The sequence below is a fragment of the Alligator sinensis genome, unplaced genomic scaffold (genome assembly GCF_000455745.1).
Source record: "Alligator sinensis unplaced genomic scaffold, ASM45574v1 scaffold158_1, whole genome shotgun sequence".
Classification (NCBI taxonomy): Eukaryota; Metazoa; Chordata; order Crocodylia; family Alligatoridae; genus Alligator; species Alligator sinensis.
This window is the reverse complement of record NW_005843121.1, coordinates 341,334-348,934: the sequence shown is the minus strand read 5'-3', so window position 1 is coordinate 348,934 and position 7,601 is coordinate 341,334. Positions and strand designations below refer to the sequence as shown.

Below are 7,601 nucleotides of genomic sequence, written 5' to 3'. Positions count from 1 at the left end.
GGGTCCCTGGTGCTTCCTTCCACAGTGGTGGCACCTGCTTGCTGGGCAATCCCAGGGGGTGCCACCCCCACGGAGGGAATCACCCAGGCTCTCCTGCAGCCCAGGGGCCGCCCAGTCTGCTGGCAGCTTGCTCCTGGGCGTGGGAGATGTGGGCAGGCTCCAAGAGAAAAAAAAAGGGATCAGGTCCCTGCCACTTTTTTCTTCCCAGCATAGCCTGCCCACCACTGGGTCATGCAACTCCTGAGTTGTGGGGGGCCTGGTGCTTCCCTCCGCAGTGGCAGAGCCCCCTGGGACTGCCTGGTTGGGCTGCTAGCAGATGGGTGCTGTCCAGGGGTGCCACTGCTGCAGAGGGAAGCATCGGGACCCCCTGAATGCTCAGGGCACGCTAGCAGCTCTCCCCACAGCTGTGGCAGAGGCGGGCAGGCTCGGCGAGACGGGGGAAGCATTGGGGCCCTCATCACTTTCTTTTTCCCCCTTTCAGCAGAGCCTGCCTGCAGCGGAAGGTGGGGGGCTGGGGGAGGTACATGAGCTGATGGGGGCCATCACTGTTCTGTCACAGTGATGGAAGCCCCTAAATTGAAATGCAATTTCAATTTTTTTAAAAGTGCAATTAAACACCCATCATTTCAACTTAGGGAGAACGAAGCCCCGGCACGTGTACAAGCGCCCCAGGAGGGGCGTGCCAGTTGCACTGCATTTACTTAGCAAGAGTTTGATTTCATTACTGCTTGAATGCCTCCTGTGAGGCAGCACTGGAAGACAGCGGCCTGCCACACACACATCCCTACCACAGGGACTCGGCATTGTCAAGCACTATAGTTTTATGAAGCTATTGGCACACATCATTACCGATATTTAGCTGAAAACAGCATATGTTGGGGACTAGTTTTATTCCAAACCCCACATGTGTTGCTAGGAACATTTTTGAAAGGCTGGCAATCGCTCCAAAACGTGTCTTACCAGTATATCTGAAATGGTGTCTGATTTTCTTCTGTAGTCTCTTCATTTGATGAGTCAAGTTCGTTCACGTGCATTGTGTCTGGCTTCAGTATAAGAGAGTGTAAATCAGGGGCGGGCAATTATTTTGGGTAGAGGGCCACTTACTGAGTTTTGGCAAGCCATTGAGGGCCGCATGACAGGCAGCCCAGGGCAGATAAATATTAATTTTCTAAATTTTTTAGGGGCCCCACGTGCCGGCTAGAATAGCTTGGCAGACTGCATCTGGCCCGCGGGCCGCATTTTGCCCGCCCCTGGTGTAAGTGCTATGAGGAATTAGGTGTTCCTCAAAGTGTTCGTTCCCCAAAATACTCATCTACGTATGCACACAGTCACTTGGGGTTGACATCTGAATGTCTGAGTCCCCTCTCCTAAGATGTTAAAGCAGATAAAGGGTTTCTTCGCTAGAAGTCGATCACCATTCATATAAATAAAGCAACTTCCAGGGCAACTTCTGATAAGAACACTAGAAGAGCGTAATAACTCAGTCTTAACCAGAGATAGCAACATTACTGAAAGCTAGCAATTATCTACATTATCAGCCATATAAACTACAGACAAACAAGCATCTATCCAAATGCCCACTGGCATATACAATCAGTTCATTCATCATCAGATTTCAGACAGCAGCACCGGATTCCTCCAAAGCCCAAATCCAGTAAAACCAACTTTTTACAACTCTTGTCACTCTGACGTATTTATGCAAACATCATATATCATGAACACTATAAGACGTGAGATTCATGTGCTGGAAACATCAGGCTTCAATTCCAGGTTCTGAATGCAAATCTGACTGTCTTTTTTTCCTGAAAGGTCCTGCAAACATCCAGGTTCTCATCCTTCTTATTTTCCAACCTGTTTAAGAGCAGTTTAAAAACTCAGAGAGGGCATAATTGTGATTTAAAGAGCCTACTGCTAGTGGGTGGAGTTTGATGCTGCAAAAAAGGGAGCGGTGAATGGTTAAGCGCTGGTTAGCTAGAATTTAGAAAGCAGGCAGGGCACTTGGTAATCTGCATGTGGCTGGCTATCTTATTTATTGGACAATATTCTGGTCCTGAGCGTACAAGGTGGTCCTCCTGCATCTTAGCTGCAAATGGGCTGGGGACTGGAATAGGACTGCTGCACATGTGTGGTTTGTTAACCGGTCAGGATGAGACATCTCAGGCGCTGTACCTAATTATGAAGAAAGTGATTGGAAACAAGCCACTAAATGGACCAGAGTAATGGAAAACTAATCCATATAAAGCAAGATCTCTAGAAGAGGGGAAGGTTTTGGGATCAAATTGAAACGCAGAAAATATTTGCTTGGATTCTTCATGATCAGAAGTGCAAATGAAGCTCTCTCTCGAAAGAGAAGACGGGAATATCAGTTAACTCGGTGATCCCACAAGTGAGATATTTTCAGTGCTGTTGTCATCATGGGATCAAATTGAAACGCAGAAAATATTTGCTTGGATTCTTCATGATCAGAAGTGCAAATGAAGCTCTCGAAAGAGAAAACGGGAATATCAGTTAACTCAGTGATCCCACAAGTGAGATATTTTCAATGCTATTGTCATCAAAGTATAATCAGTCATTTGATAACTGAAATTTGTTCCACCCCTTCCAAAAGCCATTTCCCAACAAATTCAGAGGCAGCCCCTGTTCATCTTTGTCATTCAATGTTCAATCGGTAATCGCATCGTTGCAATCACTGAAAAGCAGAGCGAAGCTAGCCCTCGCTGACCTCAGTCTAGCAGCAAATGAGAAATTTAAAAGACAATTTAAGAACTGAAGAACCCAATACATTTTTCTCCAGACAGATTTGAACTTATAGTTCCACTAACAGATACTGCTACAATCAGTCGCAACATTCATGCAAGATGGGGCACCGAGAATGACCCAAAAACGTCTATGAATGTCAAACGGGAAAGGGACATCCATTTCGTGTAACAGATGCTATATCTAAAAAGAAAACGCCAGAATATTGCATTCACGTCAATGAAAACACCGTCTAAAAAGTAGAGAAAGAAAGAAGGGCAATATCGTTCTGTTTGCTCAAAAAATTAGGTTTGTACCACAAACTTTGCAGCATTTTCATCTTCAGCTTTGACCAGACAAGCATTTATCACACACTTTATTTCTTGTTAACTAAATATTGATGCCTACTCACAGGCCTCGGGTACATGATAGAGGTTTTTCCTATCACTACCAGCATTGCCTTCACTTATTGACTAAAAAAAATAAAGGATGCATCAATGCCCCAACCAACATTTGCTGGGACACTCGAGGGTGGGGGAAATGGAAAGAGAGACAATCTCGACTGAATTGAAGACGCTACAGAACGTTTCCACTGTCAGTATGACAACATCTGGGTGTTAGACATTAGACCAAAAGGCTAAAAATGGGGAAAAGGGAAGACTGGCTGAAATGCTGAGATCCTGAAACTCTTTTGCCTTTCAATAATTTAAAATGCCAGATTGACACCTATTCGTGAAGTGGATTGTAAGGGAAAACATCAATGAACGGTTGAATTCAAAATGTCAGAATTCATGATTTGCACTTCTGTCTAGCCAACTCTGCATCAAGCAGATTCAGACTGGCTTGGTTAAAATGGTAACGCATTGCTAGTGTTGAAAAAGCAAGTTGGTTATGATAAATTAACTAAGAGCAGAAGTCAACCAGCGTACCAAGTAAATCGCGTGGCATACACTGAATTTACAAAAATCTTTGTATATTTTTGCCCATGTTCCTACAGCGTGTTAGATCTGGTCGAAGAAAAAAATAAAAACGTTTATTGTGGACCTAAGTCACCGACTTCAAAATAACGACTCCAACTGTTAAAAGAAAATGCATAGCAATCTTACATTAACCAGAAGAATTCAACTGAAATGCACATCATGCAGATGTATCCCTTTGTTTTGAGACAAGTGTAATCAGTCATTTCTGCAGGACTCTTCAAATATATTTGAGATGGACACAACTGTTTGGAAAAGCAACAATCTGGATGGAAGAGGCTCTAAGCCAGGGGCGGGCAATTATTTTGGGCGGAGGGCCACTTACTGAGTTTTGGCAAGCCGTTGAGGGCCGGAGGACAGGCAGCCAGGGACAGATAAATATTAATTTTCTAATTTTTTTAGGGGACCTGTGGGCCGGATAGAATGGCCCAGTGGGCTGCATCAGGCCCACGGGCCACATTTTGCCCACCCCTGCCCTAAGCCATCCATTTGCCTGTGCTCATCAGGACATCTGCGGCAAGAAAGCAGTTCTTGGTCTCCTTGTTCAGCTGGCAGAGAATACTTCTGGAAACCCACCGCCTGCCAGCCCTGGTTAGCTAAGAGTCATGGCATCATACAAGAGCAGGGCTGGCAGGACCCTCAGATCACATCTAGTCCAACCCTGTGCTCAAGGCAGGATTGTCCCATCTGACCCCTCCATGGCCGCCCCCCAGCCACTGATTGCTCGTTATTGTCCCTGTCAATGGGAATGCACTTTATATACTTACCCATAAAAGTAAGTTGTTGGCTGTAGCCGTGTTGGCGTAAGGAAATGAAAGCTGGAAAGAAACCAGCTATAGAGGTGTTACACATTTTCAAGCACTAACTTTATAGCTGGTCAGCATTCTTTATAGCTGGAGAGGCATTTTTATTGTGTAACAATGACTTGGCATATGTGGCTGTCTACATTTATTGCGCGACTCACCAGTCAATCGCATAATATATGCAGTGTTGCCAACTCTCATGATGTTTGGTGTTGTTCTTAAATTCTGCTTCAGGAATGTAGAAAACTTAGCTCTTTCTTTCTTTATATATATATATATATATATAAAAAAGAAAGGTAATATTTTCATATTCCTGAAGCATAGACTTTAAGAACAACATCAAAAATCATGAGAGTTGGCAATACTGTATACATGGAGAAAGGGTCCTGGGACTCAGGGGTTCAGAGGAAAGGAGGGCTGGAAGGGAGGGACCCTCAGGTCACATCTAGTCCAACTCCCTGATTGAGGCAGGATCATCCCTGACTGACCCCCCTCCCCCCCCAGTCAAGTGTCCACCTTTGAAGATTTTCACCCCACCACACAGTCATATTAAAGCCAGATAGAAACTAGCTAAAGAGTTGTTATACATTGGGCATGTCTACACAAGATGTTTAATGCGGTTACCTAATTAGCTCCACAATAAACGTCTCAGCATCTACACATGTAGTGCTATTAGGAGGGAGTAAACTAATAACACCACCATAGGTTAGTACTTGGAAATACAAGTGCTATCCTGTGGCAGAGTTTTTTTACTCCACAGCAACACGTGCAGAAGCTGACAGGGCTGGCTGGGGCATGCTCTAAAGCACCTTCAAGCCCCAGCCATCCCCTCCACAGCACGCTGAGCTGGGTCGGAGCAGCCCCAGGTTAGCAAGCTGACCCCCCCGTACCACGTGCCAGCTGGGGCTGCTCCAACCAGGCTCAACATGCTGCGGTCCCAGGTGCACATTCAAATGCAGTGCCCAGGAGCAATAAACTCCAGTGCGAGATGCAACCATTTTCAAGCACTAACTTTATAGCTGGTCATCTCTTTTTATAGCTGGAGAGCCATTTTTGTCATCTGATAATGACCTTGCATGTGTGGCTAGTCTACCGTTATTGTTCAATGCACTAGTTAATTGTGATTATGACTTTGTACGTGTGACTTGCTTACATTTATCCCGCAGTTCACCAGTTAATTACATGATAATGACTTTGCACGTGTGACGGTCTACATTTATTGCGCAATTCACACTCAGTTGAGTAATATACATAATATGTAACACGGGCCCTGAGAGTTAGGGGTTCACAGGGAAGCAGGGCTGGAAGGGAAGGACCATGTAACATGGAGAAGCCACATCATGAGCCATGCAACAGCCACTTCCACAGCCCCCTGTGACCCGTGCTGGACCTGAGCTCCCCCGCTTCCCCCACCCCAGCGCAACATGGTGCACCACTATCCCCTCCAGGCACCGCCAACCACCCCCTCCCAGGCAGCTGCCATTTGAACAGGCTTCCACAATGACCACTGGGCAGCTGAGGGCACTCATTGGGTGCTCCCTCCATACTGTCAGCCAATCACGCTTATGGCAGAGACAAGCAAACCCCGCTCCCTGCCAGCATGGAGGGGAGGGAGTGGGTGGATTTTGCCTCCTTCCTGAAAGTTCCCTTCTCATTGGTTCGGGGTGACCTCCTTCCTGAAAGTTCCCTTCTCATTGGTTTGGAGTGGTGGGCTTTGAAATAGGCATGCACACTGGTTGCCTAGGGCATGGGCTGTGTACCCAAAGAACCCTGTCTGCCTATGTCCTTACACCAACATGGCTACATCCAACAACCCTTCTTTACTTGTAACGTTGTGTTGAAAACAGCAAGTTTGGAGCTCAGTGGAATGATGGTGCAATCCATAACAATCGTGTAACCTCTTGAATTGCACACAAATGTCCCTTTTAGATTGGTTGCTATGACTAGTGATTAAGGTCACTATTACTTGGTCTAATAAAAGATATCACGTTTACCCAAAGAGCCTTGTCTACAAGTCAAGAAGGCCTTCATTGCCTTGGTGGCAAATGGTGGTTGAGCAGCTCCACTGTGGCAGAGTAAAAATAGTTTTGTAGGAAAGTTAACAATGACAGCTTTCATTAACGTCCTGCATAGATGCTAGATGTCTCCAGTGGTTCTGGTATGTGATTTGGAGGAGCACAAGACTGAAATGTGGAGGGCGCTTTATTTACAGTAAATATCTCCCCAGATGCGAGCCTTTTTGATGCTGTATATTCACTGATCAAAAACAAAGTCCACAGATTGCCAGTTATTGTCCCTGTCAATGGGAACGTACTTTATATACTCACCCATGAAAGAATCCTCAAGCTCCTCCAGTTTTTGTGTCAGAGACACCAAAGCCTGCTTTTATGAAGAACTTAGATGAACTTGGGATAGGAACTTACCACAGCATTGCTTTCATATATCCAGACACTCCTACCATTAAATCCTTAAATATAACTGCAGGAAGAAGGATATCAGCATTACCTGTTGTGGATGAGTCTGAAAAAGTTGTAGATTTGTATTCCAAATTTGATGTAATACATTTTGCTGCTGAAAACCCCTATAATAGCTATCACAGGGATGCAAGCTCTACAGCACCGTTCTCAGTATTTTGAAGGTGTTTTTAATAGATTTATAGATGCTAGGGTTGGAAGGGACCTCAACAGATCATTGAGTCCGACCCCCGTTGTGAAGTGCAATATGCTGGAAACACTGGAGACCACTGTGGATAGAGTAGTGAAGGCTGAAGTTCGCTGTTTGGTCACTCCACTGCTGGGGTATTGCTGGTGCTCATTGCCTGCCCACCGCAGTCACATGAGGTCAGGTAGTGGGTGAGATGCTGGTGGAGCTGGCACAGCGGGGTGGGCTGCTGAGCCTGGCCAAGGTACAGCAACAGCCAGCGCAGTCATTGCGGGTCAGTACGACAATGTGGAGATTGATGAGCTGGGCAAGATGCTCACGCTCATGCTGGCTCAGGGCTGCCTGACCAGCACTGAGTGGGATGGCTATGACCCACAGAAACTCTACACCTTGGTTCTTACTGACCCAGATGTTCTCAGCAGGA

The 7,601-nt window shown here is 45.8% G+C and overlaps 2 pseudogenes; both read left to right on the top strand.

Annotated features, from left to right (window-relative positions):
* The first annotated feature begins 6,516 nt into the window (after positions 1 to 6,516).
* On the top strand, positions 6,517 to 7,372 carry LOC102371873 (annotated as a pseudogene).
* A 1-nt stretch (position 7,373) lies between these two features.
* The window catches only part of LOC102371360, a 604-nt pseudogene continuing 376 nt past the window's right edge, over positions 7,374 to 7,601 (top strand).